At 48.1% G+C, this 23822-nt stretch overlaps 1 protein-coding gene across 1 annotated transcript in view; it reads right to left on the minus strand.

Annotated features, from left to right (window-relative positions):
* The window catches only part of Npas2 (neuronal PAS domain protein 2), a 176601-nt gene that overhangs the window by 77107 nt on the left and 75672 nt on the right, over window positions 1-23822 (minus strand). The gene's annotated exons all lie outside the window — the stretch shown is intronic.

The raw sequence follows: 23822 nt of genomic DNA on the forward strand, positions 1-23822 counted from the left end.
GAGTTTCTTGGTGGCATCGTTTTCTCTTGTGCTTGATGCAACCTTATGTTGCTTTGTTTATTGTAGTCTTAAGAGCAGTAGAATATGACATATATGTGCACGTGCGCACACACACACACACACACACACACACACACACACACACACACACACACTCACACACAAACACACCAGCCTGGGTAGGCAGTAGGACATGTCATCTGAATTTGTATGTCTATGACGGCTGCAGAGACAAAAATCACCAGCCGATTAATTTCTCAGAGCCTATTTCTGTCAGTAAGTGGCACACAGCCTTATTGAATTTTTCATCCTTAGGATGACTCTATTAGGTAGGTACTATTCTGACTTGTTTTCTAGGTAAAGAAACCAAAGCCCTGAGACCGTGTAACTTGTCACCATCATACAGTGGGTCAGTGACAATCAATGCAGCCTGGCTTAGGCATCTGTGTGCGAAGCCCAGTACACCCCTGCTGCTATAGCTCCCCAAAACCATGTGGCATCTGCTAAGAAAGCACATACCCAGTATTCCGTGAGCCCAGAGTTGAGAGTGACTAGCACCGATGGCTTAAGCTTCATTCACTGCACATGAATGAAGCACACACCTGAAGAAAACAGCACTTCAGATGGCCTGTGTTCCCTTTTGAGACAGGATGTCATAGAAACCAAGAGCAGACAGTGGCTGCAGCCTCAGCTCCCAGAGGAGTGGCCTTTCCATTGCTGTGGCCACCTGTGGTCCACGGTACTGCTGTTCAACTAGTATTTCCATGTTCTTTTTTAAACAGAGTTGGGGTGGTCTTTTCCTGCCTTGAAGTCAGCCACGCTATGACTCAGGCATGGAATGGAGCCACGGTCAGAGACCCGAAGATCCATTCAGAAGCGCAGGTTCCTACCATGGCATCGCTTTTCTCATCATGAGCCCCCGAGTGAGACACTTAATAGCAAGGGCCTCAGTGTGAAAGTATGGAGAGGTGGCAGCACCGATAGGAGAGGTGATGGTGTCCATAGGAGAGGTGGTGGTACCCATAGGAGAGGCAGCGACACCCAAAGGAGAGGTAGTGACACCCATAGGAGAGGTGGTACCCATAGGAGAGGTGGTGGCACCCATAGGAGAGGTGATGGTGCCCATAGGAGAGGTGATGGTGCCCATAGGAGAGGGGGTGGCATCATAGGAGAGGTGATGATGCCCATTGGAAAGGGGGTGGTGCCTATAGGAGGTGGGGACTAATGGGAGAGTATTAGGTCATCACCCTGGGAAAAAACTAAGACTTGTGGGAGTGGATTAGTTACCACAGGAGTAGGTTGTTATGAAGCAAGTGTGTCTTCTTAGTGTACTCCTGCCTCTCTCTCCTCATGATCTCTCTCTGTCTGTCTCTGTCACTGTGATTTATGTCTGAGGGGGATGAGCTTCCCTTTCCAGCTGAGTGCAGTAGGAAAAGCTTGCCCTGGTACCTGGGTTTGGCCCAGCTCTGTCTGTCTGTCTGTCTGTCTCTGCACTCACTCACCCACCATGAGGCCCTCACCAGAAGCTGATGCTAGGCTAGCAATGTGCTCTCAGACTTCTGGGAATGTGCGCCAAAGGACTCCCTCACCCACTGTGCCCCAAGGGTCTTCTTAGGCTTCTGAAATGAGAGATATAGGGTCCCCACAGCATAGCAATTAGAAACAGGAAATAATCCCATTCCATCATGTAATGAGGAAGAGGCAGAAAGAGAAACATTCTTGCCATGTGACTCCAAGGAGGACTTACACTTATTGCAGCAGGAATACGCTTCGGTTGTTGACTTTGTGATTTAGTTCGGGAAACCAGCCAAAGGCACACCCAAGTCTACTCAGCTTGGGCAGTATAGAAATGGGTTTAACTTCAGATTCAAAGCTCCCTGGGAAGGGCGTCACCCTCTTCACCAAGAAGGAAAACACCATGGCCAGCATCTGCCATAAGAGGGCGGCATTGATGAAGTGGGTCTGTTGCCTACCTGGACTGTTCGGACACAGCAACCTGTCAGAGGAATTTGACACTGAGGTAGAGTTCATCTTTTAATAGTGTATCTTGCACACTGAGAAGGAAGTGATGACCCAGTTCATGGGGTGCTCTGAAAATAGCAGCAGTTAGCCTTTGATCCCACAGTCAGAGAGTTTAGAGGTTCCAGGGCCAATGTTGTGTGGCAGTCATGCAGGGCTGGCTGACAGGGAGAAGATTTCTGTTCCGGAGAACACTGTAGATTATCTTTAATCTCAAGCTTATGAGTGACACAGAAAACGCCACCTCCAATCCAAAAGATATCCAGATGGCCGTGACCTTTACCGAGGCATGAGCCAGACTGGTGCCAGGCCTGATATTGCTGGTGCCAGGCCTGATACTGATCCCCAGTATCAGTGTGGCAAAGACCGAGTGGCTCTCCTTGACTAGCCCGAGTTGTACAAGCCAATGTTAGGCCATCTCAAGGCCAAGACAGACGGGAGTGAAAGAAGGCAGCGTAAATACTACCACAGATTGCGGAAGAAAAGGCCTAGGAGGCAGCGAGCAAAGCTGCAGCATTAGAAGTTTGTACGCATGGGAGGCCTCACACAGAATTCCAGGGTGATGCTCTGGCGGGTTCAGTATCTAGTACCCTGTGCAGAAAAGCTGGCCTCGAGGAAAGGTTCGAGTCCCTCAAAGAGCCCCAGGGGCTGACTTTGTCTTGGGGGACAATGCTAGATGGTTTGTTTACTGCCTTAGTGGTAGTCACTTCATCAAGATGTACAGAGAGACAGCTGGGGAGGAATATGGCACATGGCGGCGTGGCTGAGGTCTCTGGTGTGCCCCATCTGGTCCCAGAGCACACACACAGCACGTGCAGGCTTTCGCTGATGCCAAGGAGAATCGGGCACCGGCTTCAGGCAATGGGGTAGCACCTGGCACATTATGGGATGGACATTGCCATCACCCAGAAATGGAATCACCGGGTTCTGGGATGAGTTTGGCAACTTGTCTGCTAAGAGGGACAGCCTCCATCTGGTGAGCTGCATTTCAACAGCCAGATAGCTGTGGAAACCCTGACCCGTACTCATTGTGGTTGGAGTCTGAGGTGGATGAGCCTCCCCCTTCCAGCTGAGTACAGTAGGAAAAGTTTGCCCTGGTCCCTGGGTTTGGCCCAGGGGCCATGATTCTGAAAAGGAGTAGGAGGAGGCCTCTGAACAGAAACGGAAGACATCCCCTGGAGACATTAAAAAGGACCCGAGGTCTGGGAAAGAAACAGAAGCAGCTGGCAGGGAGGAGAATTCACCAGGAGCAGGAGATGCTGAAGGCCAGACTCATCCAACTGACATCCTTCTGAAGTGACAATCAGACCTCCCGCTGGAGAACTTGTGTGGAAACCTTTGCATCCTATCACCCCTTTACCGGCAGTGACCAAGGATGCTCTGAGAAGATTCATTCCACCCAGGCTCCCACAATAGCCAACCAAGTATGAAAGGCTCCTGTCACCAGCTGTTTCCCCAAGCCTTCTGCTGTGATACCCCAACTAGAGGCCAGTACCTTTGGGCTGTTCCAGTCACCTGAGCTAGTCCACACCCAGACCTAAAGATCCTTCTGTCAAGACTGCACCCTGGCCCATCCCTTTAGTGTACACCATTGCTGTCTTTACTCCTCAGATCCAAGAGGCTTCAGGTGAGCTTGCAGACAGCTAGGGGAGAAGGACCCAGCAGACACAAGAGATCTCAGAAAGACAAGGGGTGCCTATGGAGGTGTAAACAGGGTGGTGTATGGGCTATGTCCCAGCCGTGGAGGTGACAGGAATATGGTACTGTGGGAGGTGAAGTCTAATGACATGCCCACAACCACCAGGTGGAGAAAGTCAGTCACAATGTTTCGTTGATAAAGCCACCTCCAGAGTGTCCGAGGCCTGACAGGCAGAGAGGGGGCTGAGGGAGAAGAAAGAGTCCATGGAGGTCCAGCCTTGTTGGAGCCCTCCACCTCCACCTATCTCCACATGAGCATGACACACTGCCTCTGGCACTGTTAACATCGTGGTCCAGTCTCATACTGCTATGGCATTCCCGCCTCCACTCCACCCTCTTTTGAAGAATACTTCAAGTCATATGAGGCAGGATCCCAGAATCTGCCCTTTCTACCAGAGCTGTGCCAAATTGCTAGCCAGGCCACTGAGAAGAGCCTGTGCATCTCCCATATAATGTTCAGTGTGATGGGCTGAGGGCCAGTATCTGGCAGCCCTGCAAAAGGGCAGGAGGGATCTGTGGTCCCAGCTTGTGCTTGCTCAGCATCCTGACCAGAGAGCTTAGGTAGTGGTTTGGCAGCCTGGCCTTGTCTGAGCCACACCAACCGTCCCTTGTTCAGCTATTTCCATGAGTGTAACTAGCGTTGAGAATCCTGTCAGCCATAAAGTGAGATCCAGCCATCTTGGCAGAACATTTGGATGGGTCTGAGACAAGGTGTTGATGGAGCATGCGACTAGATACTGTGAGAAGATCAGGGAAAAGCAGGAGAAATACACCTGGGTGGGAGCAGAAGGGAGGACTGAGGAGGGTCCTCTGCAAAGGCCACACCAGTGTCTCTGTTATTCTCCGTGTCAGCTTCTGGGTTTCTAGATGGAAGAGTCTCTCTGCTCAGCCTCATTTGTCTAGGTGAATGTCTTAGTCACTGTTCCGTTACTGTGAGAAGACATCATGACCAAGGCAACTCTTACCAAAGAAAGCCCTAACTGGGGGCTTGCTCACAGCTTCAGAGATGAACTCTGTTGTCATCATGGTGCAAAGCATGGTGGCAGGTGAGGTGCTGGAGCAGTGGCTGAGAGCTATATCCTGATCCACTTGGGTGGGGGAGAGAGGCATGGAGGGAGGAGGAAGGAGGGACAGAGACAAGAGACAGAGAGACAGAGGGATAGAGAGACAGAGACAGGCAGACAGGCAGACAGAGACAGAGAGAGACAGACAGGAAGACAGAGACAGAGAAGGAAACACTGGGCCAAACCTACCCCTAGTGACACACTTCCTCCAACAAGGCCACGCCTCCTAATCCTTCTAATCCTACCAAAGAGCTCCACCCCCTGGTGACTAAGCACTCAGAGATATGAGCCTATGATGGCCATTTTAATTCAAACCACCACAGTAAGGTAATACTGATGGATAGAATTCTTTTAAAATTGCAATCTTGAGAGTAACATATAGAGACTTTTCCATATATTTTACCATAAGTCTAGCATGGAACAGTTTGGCTCCAAACTCACTTCTCTGCCTCACCCCTAGAATCTGGGAAGCTCTGCTCTGTTCTCCACCACAACTTATGGTCCCCAACTTCTGGTGGCCTGGCCTGGCCTGGCTTTCCCCTTACACTGATGCGAAGGTGATACACAGTCACCAGCAACTGAACTTTGAGCTTTGGGTTCCAACCTTTTCCTAGCTAGTGACGTGTGATAAGACCCTATGCTATGACATGGCTGTCAGGCACAGTTCTGTCAACTACACGGAAAGCAACTGACGGCCAAGCTGAGATGTTCCATGGGACTGGTGTGCTGCAGGCAGTGTGGCTTTCAGGATTTCCAAATTACCAGAGTTTAGTGAATGTAACCTCATTGTGGGGTGGAAACTATCTGCAGTCTTGGTAACAAATACTCACACACAGCATGCCGCTTTATGCCTAGCAGGACAGCACTGGAAATCTAGCCAATGCCATCATAAAGCTTACAGGAGAACCCACCACCCACACTTTCTTAAAGCAGTGTAACTTCTAACTGTGTTCTAAATATTTAGCCTTACATCCACAGGTAGGTGTGGCTCCCACCCGCCATCAACAGAGCTTCTCTTAGACAGGTGGAGACCAAAACTACAAATGATCAAAACACAAGGAAAAACTGGCCATGGCGGCATGTGCCACCCAAATCACTCCATGTACAATGCAATCCCTATGCTTAAGGCCCAGGGAACATGCAGAAAAGTGGAGTGTAAGGATTTTAAGAATCAGAGGACCAGGCAGTCTGCTGTGAGACAGTGTCCTGGCTATGACAAGGAAACTGCATCCATAAAACTCAACAACACAGCAGTTGACAGGCCAGTGCCTGTCATTGGATGAAGCACCACAGGCAACGCCCACTGCCAAGGGAGGCCACACAGCTCTCCTGGGGATTAGCTCCCCAATGGGTTATCCAGTACCAAGTGGACACCCCTGAAATTACATAATACAGGAAACAGTAAGTGGGCTCAGCAGGTTGTATTTGTATTTATGTATTTTGTGTGTGTGTGTGTGTGTGTGTGTGTGTGTGTGTGTGTGATAAGTGAAGAAAAGGAGGCCATGGATTTGAGAGGGAGGATAGAGGAGGGGGACATAGGAGGGGGTTGGAAAATGGACACGAAAGGGATAAATATGTAAATATAATTTAACCAAAAATTAAAATATTAATGTTTTAAAATTCCTATGTATCTGTGTGTGTGCACACAAACACATGTGTGTGCTTGGGTATGTGTGTGCATATGTGTGTATGTATGTGTGCATGCATGTGTATGTATGTAAGTATGTTTATGTGTGTGCCTGTACCTGTGTATGTGTATGTGTGCATATATGTATGTGTGTACATGTGTATATATGTTTGTGTATGTGTACATGTGTATGTGTGTGCACAAACATGCACTCATGTGTGACAGCACACCTGTGGAGGTCAGAGGCCAAATCTGTGGAGTGAGTTCTTTTCTGCCAGAGAGGCTTGTGGGCAGGAATGCTCCTCACAGAACCACCCTGCCATCCGTCCCTCTCCCGTTCAGCTTTTATCAGCACTGCTTGTTCCTTGCTGCTAAGTTACGTTCTGGGGACAGGTTCTTTGGAAAATGAAATTTGCCAATGTTTTCTCCGAGCCATCGCTCTCTCCTCTCCTTTCTCTCTCCTCTCCCTCCCTTCCCCTGTCTTCCTCCCACTCCCTTCTCTTCCCCCACTTTCCCTCTTTCTTCTTTATCCCCTGTTTTCTTTTCCTTTGGTTTATACTTTTGGTGTTAGACCCAAGGTCATAACATTTTCTCTTACAGTTTTATGCATTTTCCATTTTAATTTATGGTCTATTTTGAGTTAAGCATTGATTCATATTTCATGAAAAATTGTTCAATTTCATTACTTTCTCTTTTCTGCTTCAATTGCACAATTATGTGGGGTTTCTATGTGTTAAAGCACTGGATAGTACTCAGTGATTTTCAAATACCAAATAGCCTTGCATTCCTTGGGTAAATTCTACTTGATTGTGACTTTGCCACACCCTGAGAAACACACACACACACACACACACACACACAGTCAGACAGAGAGGCAGAGATGAGACAGAGATAGACAGACGGACAGACAGAGACAGAGAGAGACAAAGAGAGATGAGACAGAGATAGACAGACAGAAAGACAGAGAGACAGAGACAGAGAGAGAACCACCAGTGTATGTGTTTGCTTTGTTTCTTTGGAGACAAGGCCTTGCCACATAGTGTAGGTTGGTGTCACATTCATGATCCTCCTGCCTCAGTTCTTGAATGCTGAGATTACAGGTGTGTGCTACCACACTACCACACCCAGCTGGCTCACCTATGTTTTCTTTCTTTTTTGAGACAGTGTCTCTCTATGTAGCCCTGGCTGTCTTGGGACTCAGTATGTACACCAGGATGTCCTCGAACTCACAGAGATCTGCCTGCCTCTGCCTCCCAAGTGCAGGGAGTACAGGCGTGCACAGGAAATGCTCCATCTGCATCCACAAGCGGGGGTTGGCCTCTAGTTTATTTTCTCATTTGCTCAGTGGGTATGCAGCCTTCATAAAAGAAGCTGGAAAGCATTGCCTCCTCTTTTAGTTTCCGCACAGGAATGGAGATAGAGGGAGGAATTTCTCCCTTCAATAGTTGGCAGAATTCAGAATTCATCAATTAAACCATCAAATCCATCAACCAGAGAACTCTTCAGGATCTCTTGTCCTGTGTGAGTCTTGTGGTCATTAAGTGCTTGTGGTCATTAAGTAATGAGTCCATCTCACCTGAGCTCTTAAGTTGACACAGTCAGCCACAGAGCTTCCTTAGGACCCCTTTAATGTCAGATGCGGAGTCATGTGTCTCCTCACTGCAATTTGTATCTCCCTTGAGGGCCAGTCTCAAGTAAGTTTATCAGTTTGCATGAATCTTTCAAAAATCACCTCTCTGCTTAGTCACCTTTTCTCTGGGTCTTTGTTTATTTGTTTTATTTTCAATTGTGTTGATTTGTCCTATTCTTCTTTTTGAAGACAAGGACTCACGATACATACGTGGAAAACTTGGAGCTCACTATGTGGCCAGGTTGGCTTTGAACTCACAGATATTTGCCTGCCTTTCCTTTCCCACTGCAGGGATTAAAAACATGGGCCACCATGGCTGGCTGTGTTTACCCTATGAATTTATTTTGTTCTTCAAGTTTTCTTCTCATCTCTTTCTCTCCCCTTTATTCTCTGCCCCACCCCGAGTCCTGCTCTCTGCTCTCTGTGTCCACAGGCCAGAAATCAACACCAGGTGTCTTCCTTAATTGCTCTCTCCACCTTATATCCTTTGAGACAAAACCTCTCACTAAACCTTGAGCTCACTGGTTCAGACAGGATGGCTGGCCAATGAGATCCAGGGAGCCACCTGTTTTGGCCCCTGAACCCCAGAGATGGCTTTTACATGGGTGCTAGAGTCAGGGTTTTGAACAGGCTCTAATGTTCCTACAGCAGTCACCTTACTAAGCCACCTCTCTGAACCATGTCCCAGTCCTTGTTTCTGCTTTTCTCTTTAAAAAAGCGCACAGTATGTGAGGAGATCAGAAGAGCTCATTAGGTCGGCCAGAATTAGAGTTACAAGCAGTTGTGAGTCCCCTGACATGGGTGCTGGGAACTGAGCTCAGGGCTTCTGCCACAGCAGCATCTTAACTGTTGAACCCTCTTTCCAGCCCCTACTTTCTTATGGTGGAAGTTGGGTTGTAGCCTAAGATGGTCTCTTTTACTAACATGAACATCCAGGGCTTCAGGGTTCTCTCCAGGCACGGCAGCAGCTGTAGCACACAGCATCTCAACGGTGCGTTCTGTTTCATTCAGTCAACACACTCTCTAATGTTCCCTGAGACATCCTTTTTGATCCATAGGTTACTGAGACGTTTCTTATTTAATTTCTAAGCTCCGGAGATGGAGATTATTTTTCCTGAAAATTTCCTGTTTCTAATTTAATTTTGCTTCATTTGGATTTCTCTACATTTGTTTTATGAAGCAACATTTGGTCTATCTTGGTGCATGTTCAATAGGTACTTGAAAGTCGGATTCTGGTACTGCTGTGTGGAGCGTTCTATAAATGTCAGTCAGTTCCCGTTGGCTGCTTGTGCTTCTTAGCTTTTTGACATCTTTGCTGCATTTCAGCTCTCTAGTTCACACTGAGAAAGGCAGAGTGAGGACCCCTCTCCGTTTTTCAGGTTGTGCATCGACTTGGAAGCTCTTGCTTTTCAGTATGTATGCATCTAGAATTATTATCTTTTTCTTGGTGAATTGATCTTTTATCTCCATGCGGTGTCACTCTGTCTTCCTGGTAATATTTTGTGTGCTGACATATACTTTGATGTCACATTGGCTTTCTTTAAATTACTGTCTGTGCCATATATAATTTTTCCATTTTACTTTTAACCTACTTATAGGATCGGGTTTGAGGTATGGATTTAGGCAATTAAAATAGAAAACTCACTCTGCTTGTTGGTAAGACTCTATTACTGAAGACATCAAATGCTTTGGTCACAGGACTTGGAGAAATCAAGCTGGTATTGACTTGGAGGCTTTCTCCCTGCTGACTAGAGTTCCTTGTACCAGAAGTGAAGAAAAGCTATCAACAGTCTTAAGCAATTGGGAACTCTGGGAGCTACAATAACAACTAACCTGGCAAGATATGCCCACGAGTGCAACAGTGTCGTGAATATTATAGGGGTACCCAACCACTTTCTTATTGGATTTAAGGCCCACTCCACAGAAGGAAACCTATGCCTGGTACTGCCAGTCTGTCCAAAACCCCAGGGCTGAGGAGCTCTAGGCTCCAGGCGTGAACCTACTTGCTCTTACTTTGCTAAAGGGACACTGTATCAAACTGTCTTCTAAATATGTACCTTCACCCATTGATTGGCACAGCTTTCACTCCTCATCAGAGAAGTGACTTTGTGTGGTTGGGTTGGGTGGTTAATCCAAAGGCTCACAACAGGTCCAAATGCAGAGAACGAGTCTCTGAAGAGTGAGTGGGCATTAATGGGACAGCTGTATCATCCTCCCTCATGCCAAGGTGCAGGAAACATTGCAGAAGAGGAGGTAGGAAAGTCGAAAGAGCCAGAAGCACAGCGACAGGAACACAGAGAGCACAGATGGGAGAGGGGTGCATGAGCCCCACCCCTAGGTGAGGAGCTGTTAATAGTCATGGCTGCTAGGTAAAGAAGAGTTAGTTTTCTTCAGGCTGATTGTGCTGGGTAGTTCAGTGTCACCTTGACACAAGCTAACGTCATCTGAAAGAAGAGAAAGCTTCCAGAAGATGGGGCTACGGGCTGGGTGAGCCTCTAGGGCATTTTAGTTAGTGATTGATGGGGGAAGGGCCCAGTCCATGGTGGGTGGTGCCATTCCTGGGCTGTTGATCCTGGGTTCTACAAGAAAGCAGGTTGAACAAGCCATGGGGAGCAAGCAGGGAAACAGTACTCCACCCGTGGCCTCTGCGTCAGCTCCTGCCTCCAGGTCCCTTGACCTGTTTGAGTTCCTGTCCTGACTTCCTTTGATGATGAACAGCAATGTGGAAGTGTAAGCCAAATTAACCCTTTCCTCCCCAACCTGCTCTTTGGCCATGGTGCTCATTGTGGCAGTAGAAGACTGAGACAAATATAGTTCCTGGTAGGCTGACCGATACTTCAGTCGATGGACCCACACATGCACATATGGGCAGAGCTGACTGGACTCAGTGGGTTATAAAATAATAAGAGGACATGAAGTTGAAAAGGGAATATTAGGGGACAATTCAGGAAGAATTGGGGAATGGAGGTGAATATGAGCAAAATTGTACACATGTATGAAATTCTCAAAGAATATATAAAAATATAGTAATAATGATGGTGATGATGATGATGATGATGATGATGATGGCGATAATGGTGATGATGATAACAAGCTTGTGGCCCTGGAGAGAGGGGTCACAGAATGTTTACAGAGCAAGTAAGGTGCCCAGCACCCATGAATTGAGGAAGCTCACAAAAGCCTGTAATCCAGCTCCAGAGGATGAGGTGCCGCTGACGTCCTCCAGCGCTGCCTACACTCTATGCGCATACTCACACAGACACACCTAATTAGGAATCAATACATCTAAAGCTCCATTGTGACAATCCCCGTGTCAAATTTAGATAATTTATATTTAATGTAACAGCCTCTCTCTCTTCCCCCGACCTGTGTGTGCATGTGTGTGTGTGCGTGCGCGTGTGCATGTGTGCACGAGCATGTGGCAGCATCCATATTTGGAATTTCTGCTTGTTCACTCATTCTTCTTGTTTGTTGTCCCTACTCGGCCTATCTTCTTTTGATTTAATTAAACATCTTTTAGTATTTTATTTTACTTCATCTAACTTTCCTTCATATTTCTCTTACGACGGGTGTAGTAAAAACTCTAGGGAGTATACAATAGAAAGTTATCCTTCCAGTGCCCACCTAGTGCATGTGAAATTTTGCTCTGTGTGGTTCTCTTTATTTCCTCCCCCAGTTTACAGAGTGTCTGCTTTTATGTGCCCTGTGGGTGGATGCCGAGCACCGAATATGCTAGGACACTGTGCTGTTTTAATATGTCGGACATTACTCTCTCTCTCTCTCTCTCTCTCCAGTTAGCTGTCGCTCCCCTTACTCCATCCTTTATCCCCCATACTCCCGAGTTTCTGTCTAATGTTATTTCCTTCGTCCTGGTGACACTAGCAATTCTTCTCCAGTGGATCTCCTGGCAGCGTGGTCCCCTTTCTTGGATATCATCTTCACTTAGCCTCATCCCTGAAGGATGTTTAGGATTAGAGTTTAGGATTAGCAATTTTCCTTTGACACTTAAAAAATGCTGTGCCACTTCCAGAATCTTCAGTGGCTTTTGATGAGAACTCCACATTGTGTTTCAGAGCAGTACTGCGTGGCCAGCTTAGATTCCAGGTGGAGGTCTATCCTGAAGCTACGATCTGAGAGTCTACCGGGTACCAACAAGCTTGGGGGGACAAACCCAGAAATGCACAGCCAAATTGAGGGTCATTTTCCTTCTTCTGCGAGCTTTGCTGAGTGCCTCGGTTCCCAGCAGCCCCCTTTTCATTCCTTTATTAAAATGGTTGGCTTCTTGCTTATTCCGATCTGCCTCCTACCTCATGTGCCTGCGTCTGTATTTGGGGCCAAGCAGTAGGAAAACAGAGAGGGTGAGAAAGCCACCCGGGGTTCCAGCCACCTGACAGGCAGGTCCTCAAGTGGAGAGAGGGCTCCTCTTTCTCAGCACTGTTTCTGTAACTCCTGCTGCTACTGTGGCCACCACAGCAGGCAGTTGCCTTAAGGGTTCGAGAAAACGGGGCCTGAGAACAGGAAAGCACAGATTTCACCTCACTGCACCTGAGGATCAGGAGACCTCAGTTCAGTGTTTCCCCTTAGGGGCTCCCCTTCTCTGAAAAGAAGTAAGGGGGTGACAAGGGGGAGGGGAACATGAGGGTGGGACTGGGGAGTTGGGAGGGGCTGGTATCAGACTGTAAAGTAATGTGGAAAAAAAAAAAAAAAAAAAAAGGAGCTTCTTGTCTTCTCTGTCCCTGGGACCCACTCTGGGTCTGGGTTTGCACTGAATCCAGGACAGGAGAAACTGGAGGGGAAAGAAGTCTGAGCCCACTGCTGGGCCTTCCAGAAGACGTATTTCCCCCAGTCTGCCATGGTGGCTGCTTTTGTAGACTTTAAAGAGCTGGCCCATGCATTTGACCAGGACTGTGATTGTCAGTAAGGAGGAGCGAATCCAGAACTCCCAACTTTTTTATTTTATTTTATTTTTTAAAGAGGGCCTGTACAAAGACCTCCAGGAGCCGGGCGTTGGTGGCACATGCCTTTAATCCCAGCATTTGGCAGGCAGAGGCAAGTGGATCTCTGTGAGTTTGAGGACAGTCTAGCTTGTAAAGAGAATTCTAGGACAGCCAAAGCTACACAGAGAAACCCTATCTTGAAAAACAAACAAACAAACAAAAGACCTACAGGAACCAAATGTGGGGACAGAGTGAGCCTGGCATCAGCGGGGAGTTGGTCAGTAGTCGTGGGAGACTCTTAGGAAACGCATTCCTGGTGGCTTTTGCACCAAGAGATGGGCTGATAAGCTAAATGTCTTTCCATGGCATTTCTGTGATACTCAGGTCTGACCTAATGCTCACAAACATCACCAGTACGCAGCCATGATACAACGCGTGCCTTTGTACAGGAACAGGTATCTAGCTAATGCTAAGCTGGGTGTGGTGGCACACACTTTTGATTTCACCTTTTGGAAGGTGATGGTTGGAGGATAAGGAGTTCAAGGCCATCCTTGGCAACATAGTGAACCTGAGGAGGCTAGCCTGTGCTACATGTGACCCTGTCTCAAAAAGAATAAAACCACCTGCAAGAATAGTTACTGTAGGTATAGATGCATGGCCTGACGTGATACCTTTTTCTGAAAATACCTCTTGCCTTCCAAGAGACTAAACTTTTCTTGACTTTGCAAACAAGTTAGTACTATGCCCGGAGATCTTCTAAGACTTAACCTGCTGCCCTACTGTGCACTCAGCCTTTAAGAGAATGGTGTAATCACTATGCCATGAAATCAGCTTTTATAACCGAAGCTAATGCACAGCTTAAATCTGAAATTAGGTACTCTTCCACGTGCTTGACCCAGAATAATTTATATGTGCCCCTGTTTGTTGTGGCAATCATTTCCTTAATGCAGCCAATAGGTTAAAAGCAACTTTAAACAAAACAGATGTCCATTAAATGTTGGGAGCCACATGTGGATATAGGTTGATAACATCTGTTTGTAGTTCTGAGAGCAATTCTGGGTCAGTTGGGATTAGTAAAGTAATTTATTTCCTTGTAAAAACTCTTCTGAAAAGCAAGTCCCCATTCATTGCCCATTCTATGTTTCATGTGCTGCTCAATAAATACGGCACAAAGCCATTTGTTAGGGACAGGCAACACAGACTCACATTGACATTGGTCATACACAACAGGCAACGCAGACAGGCCAGGGACCACAAACTAAAAAGATGGAAGACTCAAGGAGGATTTAAATTTGTGTTCACTGTTTGTAAACTATTCCAATCTCTCTCTTTCCCCCTCCCCTCCCCTCCCCCTCTGCTCCTCCCTCTCCCCTCCCTCTCTGCCCTTCCCCTCCCTCCCCCTCTGCCTCTCCCCCTCCCCTCTGCTTTCCCCCCTCCCCTCTGCCTCTCCCCCTCCCCTCCCCCCTGCATCTCCCCCTCCCCTCTCCCTCTGTCCCTCCCCTTCCTTCCCCTCTGCCTCTCCCCCTCCCCTTCCCCTCTGCCTCTCCCCCTCCCCTCCCCCTCTGCCTGTCCCCCTCCCCTCCCCCTCTGCTCCTCCCTTCCTTTTCTTCGTGTGCTTATCTATACATTTATCCTTCCATACTGAGATATTCTGCCACATTTTTCCTGTTAGCAATTTCCTATTGCAAGATGAGAAATTGGAAAGGGTACAAGGCAAGGTCTCCCAGATACAAGTTTTATAAACTGAGCAAACTAAGCCTGCACAGAAAGTGTGCTAGGAGTAGCCTCGGCTTTCTTGTCTAGGCTCCACAGACCCTGAAGTCAGCAGGCAGGTGTGGTTTACAGCATGACGTGTTTGATTGTTTTGTAGAATTGGAAGATACCAACCAAACATTGAGAAGTAAGCTCCAGAGATGGAACTGAACATGCTGGAGATGCTCAGAAGCATGAAATAAATTTGAAACATCCTCTACACTAGCACAGTCCTGTCTGTGAAAGGCAAACTTTCTGGAAGAATGACCTAAACATGCTCATCAATATTAACAAAAACCTTATGAATAGTCCTACTAAAGCTAGATCAAATACAGAGAAAATGTTGATGGTAAGTATAGCAAAATATTTTTAATAATGGCCATCTGGGGCTTGGTGGGTGTTGGTTTAGTAAGTAAAGTTGCTGTGTAAGCACAAGGACCAGAGTTTGGATCCCCAGCACATAAAAGGCAGTGAACACCTGTAACCCCAGCAGTGAACACCTGGGATTCCAGCAGAGAACACCTGCAATCCCAGCAGTGAACACCTGTAACCCCAGAAGTCAACGCCTGTAACCACAGCAGTGAACACCTGTAACCCCAGCAGTGAACACCTGGGATTCCAGCAGAGAACACCTGCAATCCCAGCAGTGAACACCTGTAACCCCAGAAGTCAATGCCTGTAACCACAGCAGTGAACACCTGTAACCCCAGCAGTGAACACCTGGGATTCCAGCAGAGAACACCTGCAATCCCAGCAGTGAACACCTGTAACCCCAGAAGTCAACGCCTGTAACCACAGCAGTGAACACCTGTAACCCCAGCAGTGAACACCTGGGATTCCAGCAGAGAACACCTGCAATCCCAGCAGTGAACACCTGTAACCCCAGAAGTCAATGCCTGTAACCACAGCAGTGAACACCTGTAACCCCAGCAGTGAACACCTGGGATTCCAGCAGAGAACACCTGCAATCCCAGCAGTGAAACGTGTAACCCCAGAAGTCAACACCTGTAACCACAGCAGTGAACACCTGTAACCCCAGCAGTTGAACACCTGGGATTCCAGCAGAGAACACCTTCAATCCCAGCAGTGAACACCTGTAACCCCAGAAGTCACAGCCTGTAACCACAGCAGTGAACACCTGTAACCCCAGCAGTGAACACCTGGGATTCCAGCAGAGAACACCTGCAAATCCCAGCAGTGAACACCTGTAAACCCCAGAAGTCAATGCCTGTAACCACAGCAGTGAACACCCTGTAACCCCAGCAGTGAACACTGGGATTCCAGCAGAGAACACCTGCAATCCCAGCAGTGAACACCTGTAACCCCAGAAGTCAACACCTGTAACCACAGCAGTGAACACCTGTAACCCCAGCAAGTGACACCTGGGATTCCAGCAGAGAACACCTGCAATCCCAGCAGTGAACACTGTAACCCAGAAGTCAATGCCTGTTAACCACAGCAGTGAACACCTGTAACCCCAGCAGTGAACACCTGGAATTCCAGCAGAGAACACCTGCAATCCCAGCAGTGAACACCTGTAACCCAAGCAGTCAACACCTGTAACCACAGCAGCGAACACCTGGAATCCCAGCAACAAACACCTGCAATCCCAGCATTGAATACCTGTAACCCCAGCAGTGAACACCTGCAATCTCAGTAGTGAACACCTGGAATCCCAGGACTAGGGAGGGAAAGACAGGAGGATGCCTGGGACTTGCTGGCTTAGCTGAATTGGTGTGTTCTATATTCAGTGAGAGACCTTGCCTCACAAAGTAAGGTGGGGAACAAAAAGGAAGATATCCATTGTTGACCTCTGGCCTCCATATGCAAGTATGCACATATGTATGTACACACACACACACACACACACACACACACACACACACACACACACACACGACTATGTACACATATAAAAAAAAAATCTAGGGGCTGGAGAAATGGTTCAGTGGTTAAGAGCGCCACCTGCTCTTCCAGAGGTCCTGAGTTCAATTCCCAGTAACCACATGGTGGCTCACAACCATCTATAATGTAATCTGATACCCTCTTCTGCAGATAAAGCACTCATATGCAACAAATAAATAAATAAATCTTTTAAAAAAATCTAAAGGCACCTATCTAAGCAGTGGCATTACAAGTAATCTTTAAACATTTTAATATTTTTCAACTGTTAATTTTTATAGCTTTCATATATAATAAATTACAGAAAGGGCTGCTATTAAATTAATGTATCTGCTACATAGTACAATGTGGGTCAAAGGGTCTTCTATGGAAAATCATCCAGTGACTTAGGGAAGGGCAAAGTACATAGCCAGAACAGCTGACTTTGTTGTTACTGTTTTTTCCTAGATTAAGATTTAATGGCAGAATTGTAGGTAAGAGAACAACCTTTGCTTGCTAGGTGAACTTTTAGCATAATTCATGGCATGGTCCAAACTTGTTTGGGGAGCACCTCCTAAGACTGTTCCCCCAAACACAGTTTGGGTAAGTCAAACATAAAGAAAGGCCCACTGAAGGTTAGTGTAGCTCCCTTGATTTGTTGGCCTGGGTCCTGGTGGAGATGCACACTGCATTCTGTAACTCAGGCTGTGCCCTTGCAGAGAGAGAGATGTGTGTGTGTGTGTGTGTGTGTGTGTGTGTGCGCGCACACTTAGCCTTGAACAGCTTGTGGAAGATGTTATCTGGGCTTTAGGGCAGAAAAGTTCACATGGGCAGGATGGGTCAGGTTGGTGGCATCTGAGGTGAAGTTGTGGCATTATGATTTCTCTGCAGGTTTGGCGGGCAGTCCAGAATGGCTTCGAGGCATTTCTTCCTTTCTGAGATGGCACAGGGATATCTTTATTCTTAACCACCATTTTCAGAGAAAAAAAAAAAAAAAAAAAAAAGTCTGGCTCCCATGGAAAGCTGGCCTAATTTCACAGTGACTGTTAGTTAACACTCACACAGGCATCATTTAACTTGGGCCTTGTCCTTAGCAGCTAGCTTGTCACTAAAATCCTGAAAGGAGTGGCTGGCCTTTCCCAAAGAAAGATAGTCTGTTCAAGCAGGTGCACTTCTGGCCATCCGTAAGTAGTTGGCAACTTATTGAAATCACTGAGCTTGCTTTTAAATACATTTTTCCTTTACCTCAGCTGTCCCAGAGAGGTTCTGGGTTTCCCTGAGCCAAGACAGCCCCAGGTGTCTGTGCCTCCCTGGTACACATTTCTGAGGACAGTTCTCTTTAGTCTAAAAGGTAAGAGCTAAAAGCTCCAGAGGAGGGAGCCCCCTTTTCAGTTCTGCTGTTTACTGGGCCACAGGAAGAATTAGCATTCTGCCTGCAAGCACAGTTCTACTTTTCCATTTGTTTTGAGAACAGACTCACTCATGTGGAAATTACAGGGTACTATAAATGAATCTGAGTCCTGTTACCACCCCTGTTCCTGCGATGCCTGCTGCTGCCTTAATCACCATTCAAACAAACAGAGGAAGCCTCAACAATGGTTTACTGTCATTTTTTTCCCATGATGGAACTTATGATGGTGTACATAATACCAACCCCAAAGCCTAGGATAGGCAACCATAGCAAAATTAGCATCCAAGATTCGACTGGACCAACAGCACAGAGCCCAGGGCTGGGCTTTCGTGTTCTGCATGGTGCAAGGCATGGCACTTTGCAAGCATGTATGGACCCAGTGTCTTCCATGCTGGCCACAAGCTTCACATGTGAGACTTTCCGTTCAGGCCTACATTATTTATAGCCAAAGAAATCATACAAATGAAAGGAGATCAGTCTGTGAAAAAGGGTTGGCTGAGGAGGCCGAGCTTACATGGCCAACCACTCTCCTGGCTTTGCTAGGAGACGGCAGGCTCCGCCTTCTCATCTGTGTCCGCTTCCATGATTGCTTCCCTCCACGTGCTCTTCAACGAGAGGGTGGGGCTACCTGCCTTCTTCTGTAGCTAGGGTGCAGCATCCTGTAGTAAGCCTTGCTTACTCCATAACTCAGTGAATAAACGAAAATGAGTGGTTCTAGCCACTGGTCCGCATCCTTTTCCTCCAGCTGGGCTCTGACAAGAAGCAACACAGCCGGGAATGGCTGAAGCTCTCCTTCCCACATGGCTACCTCAGTGCGGTGGAATGTGCAGAATTCTGGCTTATCCTGTTGGAATGCTTTCACCTTGCCCAAACCATGCTGAGACTAAGGATTACAGTCAAAGAACAAACAAGAGCTCAACTCACATTTCAGACCCAGCAATCCCTCTATTGAGAACCTCAGATGCGCCCTAATCTTGCCTGACACTCTTGATAAGACCCAGCAAAGCCATAACCCCCTCCCTCTCATCCCTTGAACTAAATGCGTGGGCTTCTGAAAACAGCTTCACAGCCAACTGGGAAGAGGAGGCAACGCATTGCTTCAAGACCAGGGCAAAGGATGACGTGAACACCAAGAGTTCACTGGCAACAAGGCGAGCAAACATCTCACAATGCAGAAAACCTGCAGGCACTTGGGTTCTCTGCACTATGCAACTGCCGGCACTTTCTGTCCCCGTCCCTTGAGCACAAGGCAGAGCAAATGGAGCAGCTTCTGCTTATGGATGTGGAAAGAGGTCAGTGATGTTGACCTTCGATCCCGGTGGCAGCCAGTGGGTGGTGTGGTCCCAGACCCTAGGCCTTCTCTACCGTAGTGCAGGAACAGTAAGATCCCACTTTACAGGGATTCCACTAGAATGGGAGATGCTCTGTAGGTCAGGTGTCCCAGGTATGCCAAGGGGTCCGAGTCTCATCAGCTCCATGCATGTTGAGCTGTGCCAAAGCGTACACACACTGAATGCTTGTGACTGTCCCAGAATACACACACACACACACACACACACACACACACACACACACACACACACCACATACATACACACGTGCACCAACATACAGAGCAATACATTTGCTTCGGAGAGACGTACCCCTATATAACACGGCAAACTGGGAGCGTCGTTACCCAGGGCTCACATCTCCCAACCACACTGTTTCTCTTCTGACCTTGTGGATTCAAAGATGATGTTTTAAGTCTCCCCCAAAGAAAGCAGTAGATGGTCCTGAGAGCAGGTGACAGCAACTCAGTCAACACCCGTTGGGTTTACATGGAAGTTCACAGAAGAGAGTGGAGCCTCATGCTGTTCAGAGTATGTGCGCCATCAGTTGAAGGCTCCACTCATTCCCCAGAGCCCAGGAGGCTGTGCCTCACATAAAGTAAGGCTTGTTTTTGAGACAATGAGGATTATGACCTCTAGCTGATAAACATTCCTAATTTCACGAGAATATCTTGTGGGTGGAAAGAAATCCTTCCAGGACCTCCAGGTGTGCTAAAGGACCGGACTCCCATGTTGCCGTCACAAAGTCAGCCAAACTGGAGGTTTTGAAAGGCGTGTGAAGCAGTCTAAGGTCAGACTTCCTCCAAGAGTTAGGAAGGCTGCAGTCTTGGCCAAAGGATGGGGTGTTAACAAATGTTCTGAATCCCTCTAAACAGCTGAAGGTGAGAACAGCGAGGGCCAGCAGCTTCTGTCTGTAGCTACCCATGCAGATGGACCCCACAAGGAGGGACATTTTAGGAAGGGACAGTGCTGTGGTTTGGACTTCCTTTGTCCTCGCAGGGCTCATGTGTTGGAAGCTTGTTCCTCAGTGGGATGGTGTGGAGAGGTGGCGTGAGACTGAAGCAGGTGGACTGGCCTCTCTCTCCTCTGGACTCCTGACTTGGCAAGCTTGTGCTATAATCTCCTTTCCTCTCCCCTCCCCTCCTCTCCCTTCCTCTCCCCTCCTCTCCCCTCCCCTCCTCTTCCCTCCCCTCTTCTTCCCTCCCCTCCTCTTCCCTCCCCTCCTCTCCTCCCCTCCCCTCCTCCCCATCCCTCTTCTCTCCTCTCCCCTCTCCTCCCTCCTCTCCCCTCCTGTCCCTCTCCCCACCCCTCCCTTGCTCTCCCTTCCCCTCCCCTGCTTTCCCCTCCCATCCCCTCCCCTCCTCTCCTCCCCTCCCCTCCTCCCCATCCCTCTTCTCTCCTCTCCCCTCTCCTCTTCTCCTCTCCCCTCCTGTCCTCTCTCCTCCCCTCCCCTGCTCTCCCCTCCCCTGCTTTCCCCTCCCCTCCCCTCCTCTTCCCTCCCCTCCTCTCCTCCTCTCCCCTCCTCCCCATCCCTCTCCTCTCCTCTCCCCTCCCTCCTCTCCTCTTCTTTCCTCCTCCTCCCCACTCCCTTTCTTCCCCCATCTTTATCACCATCTCTCCCTCTACTTCTTGGCTCCTAGAGTGGTACCATCTTCCATGACATCCTTACCAGAGTCCTTTCTCTCCAACCACCAGAACCCTGACTGAAGGAAACCATTTTTTTCTTTATTCTCTTGTAGTGATGGACTAATGAGGATATGATCTTAGCTCAAGCACATGGGACTGAGATGGAACACAGGCAATGCTGGGAGTCTGGTTTATTTCAAGGAACTTTTAGCCAGGATATATATTTTTTAGCATGTCTGTATTGGTGATTTGCAATTAAGGGAGAGACTGAATGTATACTTTGTCTTCTTTTGCCACAGAGTTGAGTGGTTTAATGGAGACATGGCTGAGACTATGTGTGGCTAGAAGGAAGCATTAATGGCAGTGATGGAAAGGGTAGAACTCCTGTGGGCTCAAATAGAATCTCTTGGTGCTGGGTGTGTGTGTGTGTGTGTGTGTGTGTGTGTGTGTGTGTGTGTGTGTGTGTGTGTGTGTGTGTGATTTGTACTTAAATGAAAAGAATCTCTCATATTCTAAGGGATTAGAGCAGGCTCTAAGGTTAAGAAATCCCTAATTTATCTCCGTACCTGCCCCTTCCTTGATCTTTCAGAAGCTTTAAAGGTCATAAAAACAACACATATATCAAAACGGTGTTGAGGAGAGGATTTGAGATGATCTCTACAAAAGTTGCTCACATTGCTATTCTGTCAGCATATTAGTGTAAAGTGCTATGAATTTTCAGACACATACGGTGATTAATATCTAACAGTTATGTGGTGTTTGTTGTGTCTGGCTCCCAAAACACCTCTGAGAAGGACAGGCCAGATATTGTATTGCAGGTGAGAGAATAGGGACATGGGGTCACAAAGACTGTTCTGTCTTGAGCACTATCTAGCTTAGGCTGTAGGAGCCTGAAAGGCCAAAGACCGAAGAGGAAGAGCTAGAAGTCAGCCTGTCCAAGAGAGGGGGCCAGAGGAGTATGCTTGGCCTGTCTGGGTGAGCTCATCCATTTGCTTGTTTGGGGGACACAAATGGACTTTGCAACCCTTACAGGTTGTGATCTACAGGTTACAGAGCACTTTTGGGGAGGCTGCAATTTCCAGACAAAGGGCCTGGAAAGTGTTGCCTCAGAATAAGCTCAAGAGCTATGGGTGGCACTGTGACTGTTTCTGCAATGATGCTTGTGCATATGGGGAACTGGAGGTAAGCATAAAACAACCTCACATTCGAGAGGCCTTAGTTCTGACTGCCCCAAGACAAGTCAAAGAAGATCAAAGGAGATGGCTGGCCTGCCACTTCCTACATCTCACTCCATACCACACTTGTTCCAACTAAGCTGCTGGCCAACACACTGACCTTTTGCTAATAGAAATATGAGGAGAAGTTAAAACAGTCCACACGCCCTCATTCTTGTAGATTCCAAATGAGCAACTTTGCGAATGGTTGTGGGCTTGTGTCTGTTATGGCTGGGGACTTGTGTCTGTCATAACTGGGGACTTGTGTCTGTCATGGCTGGGGACTCGTGTCTGTCATGACTGGGGACTTGTGTCTGTCATGGCTGGGGACGTGTATCTGTCATGGCTGTTGGACTTGTATCTCTCATGGCTGTGGGCTTGTTTCTGTCATGGCTGTGGGCTTGTGTCTGTCATGGCTGGGGACTTGTGTCTGTCATGGCTGTGGGACTTGTGTCTCTCATTTCTGGGGACTTGTGTCTGTCATGGCTGGGACTTGTGTCTCTCATTTCTGGGGACTTGCGTCTGTCATGGCTGTGGAACTTGTGTCTCTCATTTCTGGGGACTTGTGTCTGTCATGGCTGGGGACTTGTGTCTGTCATGGCTGGAGACTTGTGTCTGTCATGGCTGTGGGACTTGAGTCTGTCATCGCTGGGGACTTGTGTCTCTCATGGGTGTGAGACTTGTGTCTGTCATGGCTGTGGGACTTGTATCTCTCATGGCTGTGGGCTTGTGTCTGTCATGGCTGGGGACTTGTGTCTCTCACAGCTTTCTCTCCATGGGCCAGTTGCTGCAGAGCCACCATAACAGGTGACCTCTGAGGATCAGACTGTTTGCATGTCAACCATGAAGTTCTCTGGAGGGAAGTAGGTAGGTCCTCCAGCTCTATGGGCCCACGAGGGGGCCTATAGCAGAGGACAGAGTACCTGCCCCATACAGTGTAGATGAGGGCAGGATGAGATTGGAGGAAGGAGGCTGGACTGTGGGCCTGTAAGGAAGGTCCCCCTGACTAGCATTTCAGGCTTCTCTCTCTACTGCTGGCCTGTCTTGTGCACCCCATCCATTTGCAGTGAGCTCTCGTCACTCATCACTGTGCACTCCTGGGGGACTGAAGCCACTTACTCACCCTTGCTCCCCCCCAGTTTACAGAGTTTAGCATAGGATTGCCCACGTGGGGAGGTTGTGTCAAGTTGATGACAGTTGACCATTCTTGTCCTTCAGTACCAACTTCATGACTACCCAAGATGCCGTAGGTGTTCAGTGAATGCCGTAAAGGAATACACAGGCAGGTGTTTCAACATAGCACCTCCAGGCTAGTAAAGCCTGACTGTTTAACCATAGTACAAGGGGTCACGGTGCCTCTACTGCACAGATGAGGAAACTGAGCTGAAGCAAGGACAGCTCAGCAGTGCTGCTTGGTGACTCCCCACTCAGTAACAGCTGAGTATGGACAGAGAGATGTGAGGTAAAGACGATGAACCCCAACACTGTCAGGGTTGAGCCCTGCCCGGCACAGCTCCTCTCATCTTTCCCTGCCAAGCAGCGCCATCCTGTAGAAGCAGAAACCAGAGGCCTCTGGATGAAGACGGCTGTCAACAGGGTAACACATGAACACGCCCAAAACATGGACTCCGC

This window comes from Acomys russatus, chromosome 11 (genome assembly GCF_903995435.1).
Source record: "Acomys russatus chromosome 11, mAcoRus1.1, whole genome shotgun sequence".
In the NCBI taxonomy this organism is placed as follows: Eukaryota; Metazoa; Chordata; class Mammalia; order Rodentia; family Muridae; genus Acomys; species Acomys russatus.